A 12,894-nucleotide genomic window follows, 5' to 3' on the forward strand; every position below is an offset into this window, starting at 1 on the left:
CTGACCAGTAGTGGATGCTTACAAGCTAGGTAGGCAGGATTATCCCTTCAGAACCCTAGCCACCAGAGGACCTATGCTGCTATGTCAGGCCTGGCCTAGGGCACCCACTGACATACATCCACCACCCAGATACCACCCCACCAGGCATAAGTTGGAGTGATAGGCACTGTACTCACCCCCTTGAGGCTGCTGTGATGCCCTCAAGCGTCCATCCAGCTCTGGATAGGCCACCGCCAGTATGCAAGCCATCGGTGACAGGGTTTGACGGGTAGCCCTTCCTCGTTGGGAGGCCATCACCACCTGGGCCTCCGCCATCTTACGTGCCCAGCATCTCAGGTCCTCCTAACGTTTGCAGCAGTGAGTACTCTGCCGGCCATAGACCCCCAGGGTCTGCACCTCCTTGGCGATGACACGCCATATACCCTTCTTTTGATGGGCGCTGACCTGCAGAGGCAAAACACACAGGAAAATAACATTAGACAAACAGTCCAGCCTGTTACAACTAAGGCCCACCATACCCGTTTCCATCACCATCGGCACACACATAGCCCAGCACACAAGCTGTGCACCAAAAAGAGGACATCCACCCACCCCCTTTACACGAGACCTTCACACACACAACTCCATGCATTCATGCCACATGCATCGTGCCCACAGTGTACTCACCTGTTGGTCTGTGGGCCCATACAGCAGTCTGTAATGTGGTAGGACCCCATCCACTGGTCTCTCCAACTCCTCCGATGTGAAGGCTGGGGCCCTTTCCCCGGTCACACGGGACATGGAAGGTCCAGACAGGTCACTGCAGCACATGCAGTGTAGGTCCTCTCCTATGGAAGGTCAGGTAGCAAGTGAGGAATATGATAGAAAATGGTGGTCACGTCCGTGGCGGTGCATACTGTCACCGCTGGCATAGATCACCATTGGCCACTGTAACCCATAGGGCCCAATATTAACCAATGAGGAGTTGTACTGCGGTTCCTGACCACCTACTGCCACGGCGCACAACGTCAGCAGAATTACCTCACTTCCACCTGTCCCTCCACACTGGACAAGCAGATGCCATTTCAGGGGGAGGGGCAGCCCTATGGATTCATGCTGCGTCACAGGCTAAATAGGCACATACTGGACAAATCACACTGACCCATTACAAGTTTACAGATTGCTAACTCCTGTTGTGGCGTCTAATGTTCAGTTTTTGACAGCCTCCTCACTCTTGTGTCTCTTAGATACCTACTGTTGCTGATGCATAGGAGATGGAGACATACCCACGTGTACAGACCCCTGGTGGACTTGGCAACACTGGAGGACAGGCACATTATCCTCACCTATAGACTTGACAGGGCCTCGATCACAGAGCTGTGTGCCCAATTGGAGCCTGACCTGATATCTGCTGTCTATCACCCCACTGGGATCCCCCCTCTTGTGCAAGTGGTATCTGTACTCCATTTCCTGGCAACTGGTTCTTTCCAAGTGATAGTGGGCTTGGCAGCAGGAATGTCACAGCCAATGTTCTCAATAATGCTGACAAGCGTGTTGTCTGCCCTGATTAAACACATGTGCAGCTACATTGTTTTCTCCCAGGTTGAGGATTTGGCCACAGTGAAGGCCGAGTTTTATGCAATGGGACATATCCCCAACATAATTAGGGCGACTGATGGTACATATATTGCATTTGTCCGCCCTTGCACCGGCAGAATGAACAGGTGTTCAGGAATTGTAAGAGTTTCCACTCCATGAATGTTCAGATGGTGTGCTTGGCAGGCCAGTACATCTCCCACGTCAAAGCAAAGTATCCTCGGTCGGTGCATGATGCCTTTGCCCTAAGGAATAGCAGCATCCCAGCTGTGATGGGCCAACTACAGAGGCACAGGGTGTGGTTAATAGGTGACCCCTGGTTCCGACCCAGTAGATGTTGGTGTATGGGTATGGTGTGGGCCATATAGGATAGTGTGTGGCTAAATGTTGTCCCTCAATATTTGCAGGCGACTCAGGTTACCCCAAACTATCATGGCTGCTGATACTGTGAGGAATGCCAGGACAAGGGCAGAAGAACGTTACAATAAGGCACATGGGCGAACAAGAAGGATAATTGAAAGGACCTTTGGACTCCTGAAGGCCAAGTTCCGGTGCCTCCATCTAGTATGTGGATCCCTGTGCTACTCACCCAAGAAGGTCTGCCAGATAGTATTGCCATGCTGCATGTTGCACAACGTGGCCTTCAGACGCCATGTCCCTTTTCTGCAGGAGGAGGAGACTGGAGATGCCCGTGTGGCAGAATTAGACCCTGTGGACAGTGAGGATCATAAGTTATTTGACAATGCTTCCAATGACACACAGGTAGGGCAGTGTAACTTTACATTTCAATGACTTTGGTTGTATTCTGTGTGGCAATGGCATGCTGATATTTCCAACTCCTATGGCCACTTACTGTTCCCTCTAGCAATTCATTTTGAAGATGTTGGTGACTTGACATATACTCCTGGTGTGATTACTACAGCCAGCTACAGGTCATTAATCTATGCTCATTTAATTTGCTATGTTTGTACCTGTTTCAATCAATACATATTTGATATACATGACATACTCCAAATGGATTTTTTTCAAAGGGTGTTTATTGAAGTGCTAACATAGAGGGGGGAAGTGCAATGGAATGGGGTGATGATGGAGGAAAGCCCAGGGTATTGTTCCAGTCTGTAGCACAGGTGCATTGTCCAAAGGGACATAGGAAGGGGAGCAATGACAGTTCAAGGTGGGCAGGGTGACTGAGTGGGAAACCAGGGTCACAATCAGGAGAGTCTCATTTCCTGGCGGGGTCTTGGTAAGTGTCTCTGGCTGGATCGCAGGGAGCGTTTGTGGGATGGTTGACCTTCTGCAGAGGAGGGGTGCTGGTGGCCTGTGGTGGGGCCTCCTGTCCACTAGCGGAAGTGGAAGGCTATTCAGATGTCTGGCTAGTGGCAGGGGCCCACTGGTGTGACACTGCCTCCCTCATAATGTTGGCTATGTCTTCCAGCACCCCTGCTATGGAGATCAGGGTGTTGTTGATGGGCTGCAAGTCCTCCCTGATCCCCTGGTACTGTCCTTCCTGCAGCCGCCTGTTCTCCTGCACATTGTCCAGTATCTGGCCCATTGTGTCCTGGGAATGTTGATAGGCTCCCAGGATCTCAGCGAGTGCCTCCTGGAGAGTCTGTACCCCGGGTCTGTCATTCCCCGGCGCATAGCAGTCCTCCCAGTTTCCCTGTTGGCCTATGCCTCTGCCCCCTGAACCGTGTGCCCACTGCCACTGACCCCAAGTCCCTGACTGTCTTGTGTGTGAGGTGTGGCCCGGGATCCCTGTAGAGGTGGACACACTGCTGCTTGACATATCCTGGAGACAGAGGTGTGGGTACGCTGGGTGGGTGATGTGGTGGTGTTTCCAGATTGGGGAGGCTCTGGTGGTGGTGGTGTGTGACTGGGCTTGGGTAACCGGCTGTCCAGTGGTCCCTGATGGGCCAGGGAGGTCGTCCAGATCCTGGTGACCAGAGTTGCTGTCATCACTGTGGGCCTCTTCAGTTGGGGGGGGCTGGATAGTGCTGGCACCTCCTTTCAGCTGACATTGGCTGGGATACCTGTGGGGATGGAAATGATGTGTTATGGTTTATGTTTCTGAAATATTGTACAGCTGTGGCTTCCCCTCTATGGTTGGATTTGCCCTGCCAGTTTTCACTTGTGTATCGTAGTGTATGGTGGGAGTGTTAGTTCTTCATGGTGTGCATGCTTCAGTGATGAGTGTCCGTGCATGGCTGTGAGGGGTGCCCATGCACTGGTACAGCATGCAAGACTTGTCATTGGGATGAGTGGGATGTAGTGGAGTGATGGGGGTGAGGGTGTGGGCATGTGATGGCATGCAGATAGGGGGGTGTTAGTAGTAGAGAGTTGACTTATGTAGGAAAGTACCATCTTGCCTGGCATCTTACCCCCATTGTTACTTGTGTCAGTTTGTTTTCGCCTGTGTCACTGGGATCCTGCTAGCCAGGACCCCAGTGCTCATAGTTTGTGGCCTATATGTGTTCCCTGTGTGGTGCCTAACTGTATCACTGAGGCTCTGCTAACCAGAACCTCAGTGTTTATACTCTCTCTGCTTTACAATTGTCACTGCAGGCTAGAGACCATTTTCATCAATTCAGATTGGCACACTCGAACACCCTTAATTCCCTAGTATATGGTACCTAGGCACCCAGGGTATTGGGGTTCCAGGAGATCCCTATGGGCTGCAGCATTTCTTCTGCCACCCATAGGGAGCTCAGACAATTCTTACACAGGACTGCCACTGCAGCCTGAGTGAAATAATGTCTACGTTATTTCACAGCCATTTTACACTGCACTAAGTAACTTATAAGTCACCTATATGTCTAACCTTCACTTGGTGAAGGTTAGGTGCAAAGTTACTAAGTGTGAGGGCACTAGCCAAGGTGACCCCACATTGTTCAGGGCAATTTCCCTGGATTCTGTGAGTGCGGGACACCATTACATGTGTGCACTACATATAGGTCAATACCTATATATAGCTTCACAATGGTAACTCCGAACATGGCCATGTAACATGTCTAAGATCATGGAATTGTCCCCCCAAGCCAAATCTGGTATTGGGGTGCCAATCCCATGCATCCCTGGGGCTCCAGCAAGGACCCTGGGTACTGCCAAACTAGCTCTCTGGGGTTTTCACTGCAGCTACCGCTGCTGCCAACCCACAGACAGGCTTCTGCTCTCCTGGGGGCTGGGCAGCCCAGTCCCAGGAAGGCAGAACAAAGGATTTCCTCTGAGAGAGGGTGTTACAATCTCTCCCTTTGGAAATAGGTGTTAAGGGCCTGAGAGGAGTAGCCTCTCCTGGCCTCTGGAAATATTTTGAAGGGCACAGACGGTGCCCTCCTTGCATAAGCCAGTCTACACTGGTTCGGGGATCCCCCAGCACCTGCTCTGGCGTGAAACGGGACAAAGGAAAGGGGAGTGACCACTCCCCTGTCAATCACCACCCCAGGGGTGGTGCCCAGAGCTCCTCCAGTGTGTCCCAGACCTCTGCCATCTTGAATGCAGAGGTGTGAGGGCACAATGGAGGCCTCTTAATGGCCAGTGCCAACAGGTGACGTCAGAGACCCCTCCTGATAGGTGCTTACCTGACTAGGTGGCCAGTCCTCCTCTGAGGGATATTTAGGGTCTCTACTGTGGGTCTCTCGCCAGATAACGAATGCAAGAGCTCACAGAGTTCCTCTGCATCTCCCTCTTCGACTTCTGCCAAGGATCGCCCGCTGACTGCTCCAGGACACCTGCAAAATCGCAACAAAGTAGCAAGAAGACTACCAGCAACATTGTAGCACCTTCATCCTGCCGGCTTTCTCAACTGTTTCCTGGTGGTACATGCTCTGAGGGCTGTCTGCCTTCACCCTGCACTGGAAGCCAAGAAGAAATCTCCTGTGGGTCGACGGAATCTTCCCCCTGCTAATGCAGACACCACACTTCTGCTTCACCGGTCCTCTGGGTCCCCTGTCATCTTGACGAGTGCGATCCCTGGAACACAAGAGCTGGATCCAAGTGTCCCGACAGACCAGTGGTCCTTCTTTCCAAATTTGGTGAAGGTAAGTCCTTGCCTCCCCACGCCAGACGGTAATCCTGTGTACTGCGGTAACTGCAGCTGCTAGGCCTCTGTGCACTTTTGCAAGGAATCCTTCGTGCAGAGCATAGCCCAGGTCCCCAGCACTCCGTCTTGCATTGCTCAACTTGCTGAGTTGACCACCAACTTTGTGGGACCCTCCTTTGTAGTGTTGAGACGACCACCGTGCTCAGTTTTCTTGAAGCCCTGTTCAAGTGCTTCTGTGGATGCTGCCTGCTTCTGCGTGGGATCTCTGTGCTGCTGAGCGCCCCCTCTGTCTCCTCCTCCAAGGGGGGACCTCCTGGTCCTTCCTGGGCCCAGGCAGCACTCCATTTCTTCAACTGCGACCTTTGCAGCTAGCAAGGCTTGTTTGTGGTCTTTCTGCGTGGAAACAACTCCTTCAGCAAGCTGTGGGACATCTTCTGACCAAAGAAGTTCCTGACACCTTCCGTTGTTGCAGACTCTTCGGCTTCTTCCACCCGGAGGCAGCCCTTTTGCACTTTCATCCAGGGTTTAGTGGGCTCCTGCCCACACTGGACACTTGCATGACTCTTGGACTTGGTCCCCTTCCTTTACAGGTCCTAAGGTCCAGGAGTCAGTCTTCAGTGCTTTGCAGTCAGTTGTTGCCTTTGCAGAATCTCCTATCACGACTTTAGTGTGTTTCTGGGGAAGTAGGGTAACTTTACTCCTACTGTTCAGGGTCTTGGGGTGGGGTATCTTGGACACTCTTAGTGTTTTCTTACACTCCCAGCGACCCTCTACACACTACACTAGGCCTGGGGGTCCATTCGTGGTTCGCATTCCATTTTTGGAGTATATGGTTTGTGTTGCCCCTAGGCCTATTGCATCCTATTGTATCCTACAGTGTTTGCACTACTTTTCTGTTTACTTACCTGATTTTGGTTTGTGTGTATATTTTGTGTATTTTACTTACCTCCTGAGGGAGTATCCTCTGAGATATTTTTGGCACATTGTCACTAAAATAAAGTACCTTTATTTTTAGTAACTCTGAGTAATGTGTTTCTTATGATATAGTGCTATAGGATATAAGTGGTATAGTAGGAGCTTTGCATGTCTCCTAATTCAGCCTAAGCTGCTCTGCTATAGCTACCTCTATCAGCCTAAGCCACTAGAACACTACTAATATACTAATAAGGGATAACTGGACCCACTACAAGCCAGGCCAGCCTCCTACACATTCCTGCTTGCCCACACTGCCACAAAAGAGAGTATTGCTATTATCTACTTTTGCGTGTGTAAACCAATTGGGGATACACTGGACTTTCTGAAGGGTGTACTTCTATTTAGTGCACCATATGAAGAGCCAGCTTCGTACAATGATCTTGGTGTCTATATATATATATATATATATATCTGTTATTTTTTCTTAGTTGGTCTCAGATTTCTTTTTGAGTGTGTCTCATTTATTGGCTGTGTGTGTAGAACAAATGCTCAACACTCTCCTCGGGTAAGACTAAACTGCTTAACCACACTTCCTCAAATAGAGCACTTGGGATTATTAATGTAAGCCCCTGTAAACCAATAAGGGTCGTCTGGACATTTTGCATGGTGTACCCCTACATTGGTACACTACATAAAATGCCAGCTTCCGACATTCTTCACCTGTCAGTAAGAACAGCAACAAATATTCAGATATTGGCATAACAAGTCAATTGCACATTCGAGGAGAGTGTACATCCAAGAAAAGGATTGAGCATACAACGGCAAGGTAGAGAAAATACAAAGCAAGGTTAAATAAGCAGAAACCAGTCTAACCCAAAATGTCAATTAATAAAGGTAATGCTAAAGGCATAACAAATTAGCATGCATATTGTTGTGTAACGTGCAGAAACTAAACACACCTAACCGGTGCGCAACCTCAAAACTAGTACAGGATTTCTCACGGTACCTCATGCATACCCAGTATGTAGAAATCAAGATTATAAGCCAATAGGAGAATAAAGCCTATAGCAATCTCGATACACTACACAAATACACTAAGGGTGTGCAGTGCATACTCCTCATACAAACTACAATTATCTATTCCAGAAGGTAAACTTGAAACAATGCACTTATCCCCAAAAGGTACAAACTACAGTCTTTCATGCTGGAAGGGGTACGCTCACACCCCCCAAATGTGTCCAGTTCATACTCTGCGCGCAGACCACACCCTTCCATGCAAGCAGTAATATAAAGCCCAGAGCTAAACTGCAACATGCACACTCCATTTAATAGAAACTTCTAGCAGCAGATTCTTTACCTTCGAATTATCCCAGGCGTCAGGTCTGGAACTTTTTTCCTGAGCAGCACCCCTGCATGCTGGTAGTCGATGACATGCCCACATCATGTTTTCCAGTGGTGCCTCAAGCATAACCCGAAGTTGTGCTCTGACTACAGCATCATGAATCCTAAGACTTTGAGGGATTTGTCCCCAAAGCTGACGGCAGCCGGTTGTGTGACTCTGCATTGTTCTAGGTCCCAGTCAAGAGGAAGGTCCCTGGATTGGTTGCGGAGTCCAGTGTCATCATCTTACTCCAAGTCATCAGGACATTCTGGTGAGTTCCAGCACAAAAAGAGATTGAAGCGTTCTTCAACTTATCCACACCTGTTGGCTGACGAGACGTGGGAGTGTCTGCATTCTAGGGCTTGCTCAGCAGTTGAGCCTGTTTTTGGGCCATTTCTGCACCTCCCTGAGCTTCCGGGAGCCGGAGTGCCCCCACCTAACTTAAAGAATTTTATGATGCCTTGTGCATCATATTTGGGCAGGATCACTCCTCCAGTGTACCTTCGGGACCCATGGGATCAGCAGGGGCCCTTTCTGGTTCCACACTAGCAGTTCTGGCACCATTCATGGATCTGGACTGATGCTGGTCGTACCACCTCAACCTTCTCCAGTGCCAGTCCCGATGCTAACACTCCTGATGGCGCTAGTGCCCATCAGCGATGCCATCCCTACTCTGATCTCCAATACAGGGGGGTGTCACATGAGGTAGAATCTGGTTCCTCTCTGATCAGAGCTTCAGCCCCATTCCTATGGGTTAGGGCTTGGGGAGAAATGGGAGGGGTCACTTGGCCATGAGGAACTCCAGCCTTATGATCAGGTTATGGACTGGTGTGAGTAACTGGGTGAAGCTAGTGGCCTGGACACTTAACCAGATATTGGCATGCTTTCTCCCCCTACCGTTAATACAGAGGAAAGAGCGTCATTTGCAATGGTGGTGCAGAGGGCAGCAGAGGTCCTTGACTATCAGCTGCCTTCAATGGCATTCAAGAATGTCTCGACGGGGTGCTTCAGCCTTGAGTTTTCCCATGTGTACCGCTCCTCCCATTTACATGTGTTTTTTTGGGTACCTCGTCCAAGCTCAGCACAGGGGCTCCTGTAAATAGGATAATTGACCGTTGCCACATCCCCACTCCGGGGGACCCAGTTTTGCTCACTCAACACCCCTCCCCTGAGAGTTTTGTGCTCCATACTTCCACCTTCCATGTGAACTCTGGCGTCTTCCCTACTGCTCCACGGGGCAAGAAATCCAAGTGCTGGAGACACTTGGGAAGAAAATGTTGTCTTCTGCCAACCTGCCATTGCGGTCTGTGAACACCACAAGCCTTTGGGTCATCTCTTCGGAGACAAATCAGACTCAACGCTCGAACTTTTCTAACGACAGGCAGGCTGCTGCCTAGTCATTGGGCTTATCTTCATCCCTTTGCCCCCCCCCAGTCTGCTTTTCACTCTCTTCTCAGCTACAGAAGGACCTACCTGCTGTGCCACTACCTACCCAACCAATGTGCTGCATATGCTCCACAGCCCCCTGCATGGCCGAGGGTGCTGTATCCACAGACCTCATGGAGCAGACAGCCAGAGGTTGGGTCAGTCCGCCGCCCCCACTACCCCGGCAGATGCAGCCTTCAAACCCTCCTAATCTGCCCTTAAACCATCACGGTTACCCAGTTGGCTACAGGATATGCCACCACCTGTCCCTCTGGCAGTCCATAACATCGGACAGGGGGGTTTTGCAAATAGTCTGGCAGGGCTACTCCCTCCTCTTTGTCACTACCCCTCCCTCCATGCCACTGTCTCAAGCTAGGCTGATGGATGATCATCTTTCTCTTCTCCGCAAGGAAGTTGCGGCTCTCTTGGGCGTCAGAGAGGGTCTCAATGCCAGAAGTCGGTTGTGATTGCTGGTGCAGAAGAAGGACTGAGGCCTTCATCCTATTCTAGATTTGAGGTCCCTCAATTTCTTCCTCAAGAAGGAGACGTTCAGGATTCTCACAGTGGCTCAGGGTCTTTCTGCTCTGGATCCAAGACACTGGATGGTAGCGTTTGACTTGCGGGACCGTATTTTCAAATCCTCGTCCTGCCTGCCCACAGGCATTACCTAAGGTTCACGGTCAGCCGCAGGCATTTTCAGTGTGCTGTGCTACCATTTTGCCCGACCAGCAGTCCTTGGGTGTTTACAAAGGTTTAGGAAGCTGACTCTCTAGAATGAAGAACGCTATGCAGCTAGTCAGTAGATCCCCAATTGGTATTGCAGAGGCAAAAGTAGATAGGACTAATGCTCTATTTGTGGTAGTGTGGGCGAGCAGTTAGGCTTATCAGAGGATGGTGCTAAGCATTTGTTGTACTCACAGAGGCAATGAATGAGAGACACACTCAATGAATAAATCTGAGACCAATTTAGTAAAATAATTCTTTTTATATGTTTCAAACCCAAGAACTTCATAATCAGGGAAGTAGACTTTAAAGCATAAATACTTTGCGGTGTCAGAAATAGACACTGCAATTTTCAAAGTTCTCTCAGTGTTATATGGAGGAAAAACAATGTCCAGCAAACACAGGGTTAACAATGACTTAAAAAGCCAATCTCAGGTGTAGGAGGCTGGCCTGGTTTGTAGTGGGTACCTTGGGTACTTACACCTTACACCAGATCCATTTATCCCTTATTAGTGAAATGTAGTAGTGTTCTAGCAGCTTAGGCTGATAAAGGTAACAGCAGAGCTGCTTAGGCTGAACATGCAAAGCACCTGCAATACCACTTATAGTTTACACAAGTAAAGACAATACTCAGTGTTACCAAAAATAAAGGTAGTTTATTTGGGTGACACAGTACCAAAAATATCTTAGAGACAATACTCCTTTTGGAGGTAAGTATTATACACAATATATACACTAGACACCAAAATAAGGCAAGTAATTAGACATAGGAAAGTGCAAACAATAGGAAATGCTATAGAATGCAATGGGAAAAAATAGGTCTAGGGGCAACATAAACCGTATACCAAGAAAGTGGAATGTGAATCGTGAATTCCCCCTAGACAAGTGTAGTGTGTGCAGAATCGCTGGGAGAGTAAGAATACAGTAAAGGTAAGTAAATTACCCCATCCCAGAGCACACAAAAGCAAGAGTAAAGTACTGTAAGTTTCCCTAGGACACACTACACCTCGTGATTGGAATTATTGCAAGAACCAACCAAGTCTGCAAGCAACAAACAGTGGATTCCTGGACCTGACGACCTGCAAAAGAAGGAGACCAAGTCCAGAAGTTGAAAGAAGTTCCAGGAAGGACAGAAGCCCCTGCCAACCCAGAAGAGGGTGCAAAAGAAGAGTCCCAGGTTGGACGAAGACTGCAGAAATGCACCCTAGGAAGATGCCAGCGGGTCCCTGCATGATGCAAAGGATGTCGCACGCTGTGAAGTTGGATGCGGGCAAGTTTTGGCACTGGATTCCTCCAACATGCCTTGGTTCCGGCAAAGTCGCGTTTTACGTCAACTAGGCGCTATCTGGACCCAGGAGGGACCTGGGGGCTTCAACTCTGTGTGAGGAGGAAGAGAGGGCTCTCAGCACTTTAGAGAGCCCTCAGAGCACCAGATAGCACCCACGGGTGTCCCAGGGCATGGGGACAAAGGAGGTGCAAAATGCGGTTGGTGCAGCACTACAAAGGAAGGTCCCACGCCGCCGGAGAACAAGTCAGCGAGTTGAGTGTCTAGGGTAGAGTGCTGGGAGCCTGGGCCAGGCTGCGCATGAAGGATTTTTGCAAATACTGCACAGAGGCCTCAGGAGGTGAAGAAGACGCAATGCACAGGGGTACTGTCATTCTGGGGTAAGGCAAGGTCTTACCTCCTCCAAATGGGGACAGCAGAAAGACCACAAGACAGTCTGTGTCGATGGGGTCCACCCTCTGTATTTCAAGGAGTACACTCGTTGGCAGGAGAGTAGTCCAAGAGAACCGGTCCTCAACTTAGAAGGTGCCTGCGTGAGCAGGGGAGTGACTCCGTCACCCCAGGGAGATTTCTTCAGTCCTTCTGGTGCAGGGTGAAGACAGGGAGTCCTCCGAGCGTGCACACAGTAGAAACTGTTGCAGTTGCTGGCTGGAGCTGAAGTTGCAGAAGAAAAGTATCCCTTGTGGATACTTTGTTGCTGTTACAGTGCTTCCTGGGGCAAGCTGCGGTTGATCTGAGGTCAGAGGATGAAGTAGTAGTTGCAGAGGATTCCTGGTGGCAACTACCAAGTAGAATCTGAAAAGAACCCATGGGAGAGACCCTAAATAGCCCTGAGAGGGGGATTGTCTACCTTATCAGGTATGGATCTATCAGGAGGGGGTTCTGACGTCACCTGCTGGCACTGGCCACTCAGAGCCCTCCAGAGTGCCCCACACCTTGCAAAGCAAGATGGCTGAAGTCTGGGACACACTGGAGGAGCTCTGGGCACCACCCCTAGAGTGGTGATGGACAATGGAGTGGTCACTCCCCTTTCCCTTGTCCAGGTTAACGCCAGAGCAGGGGGCAAGGGGTCCCTGAACCGGTGTAGACTGGCTTATGCAAGGAGGGCACCATTTGTGCCCTTCAAAGCATTTCCAGAGGCTGGGGGAGGCTACCCCTCCCCAGCTTGTAACTCCTATTTCCAAAGGGAGAGGGTGTAACACCCTGCTTCCAAAGGAAATGCTTTGTTCTGCCTTCCTGGGACTGAGCTGCTCAGACCCCAGGAGAGCAGAACCCTGTCTGTGAGGTGGCAGCAGCTGTAGCTGCAGTACAAGCCTCAGAGAGCTGGTTTGGCAGTACTGAGGGTCCATAGTGGAGCCCCAGGATGCATGGAATTGGCTCCTCAATACCAGATTTGGAATGGGGGGACAATTCCATGATTTTAGACCCCTTACATGGCCATATTCGGAGTTACCATTGTGAAGCTACATATAGGTATTGACCTATATGTAGTGCACACGTGTAATGGCGTCCCCGCACTCATAAAGTCACAGGAAATGGCCCTGAACTATGTGG

Source organism: Pleurodeles waltl, chromosome 3_1 (assembly GCF_031143425.1).
Source record: "Pleurodeles waltl isolate 20211129_DDA chromosome 3_1, aPleWal1.hap1.20221129, whole genome shotgun sequence".
Taxonomy (NCBI): Eukaryota; Metazoa; Chordata; class Amphibia; order Caudata; family Salamandridae; genus Pleurodeles; species Pleurodeles waltl.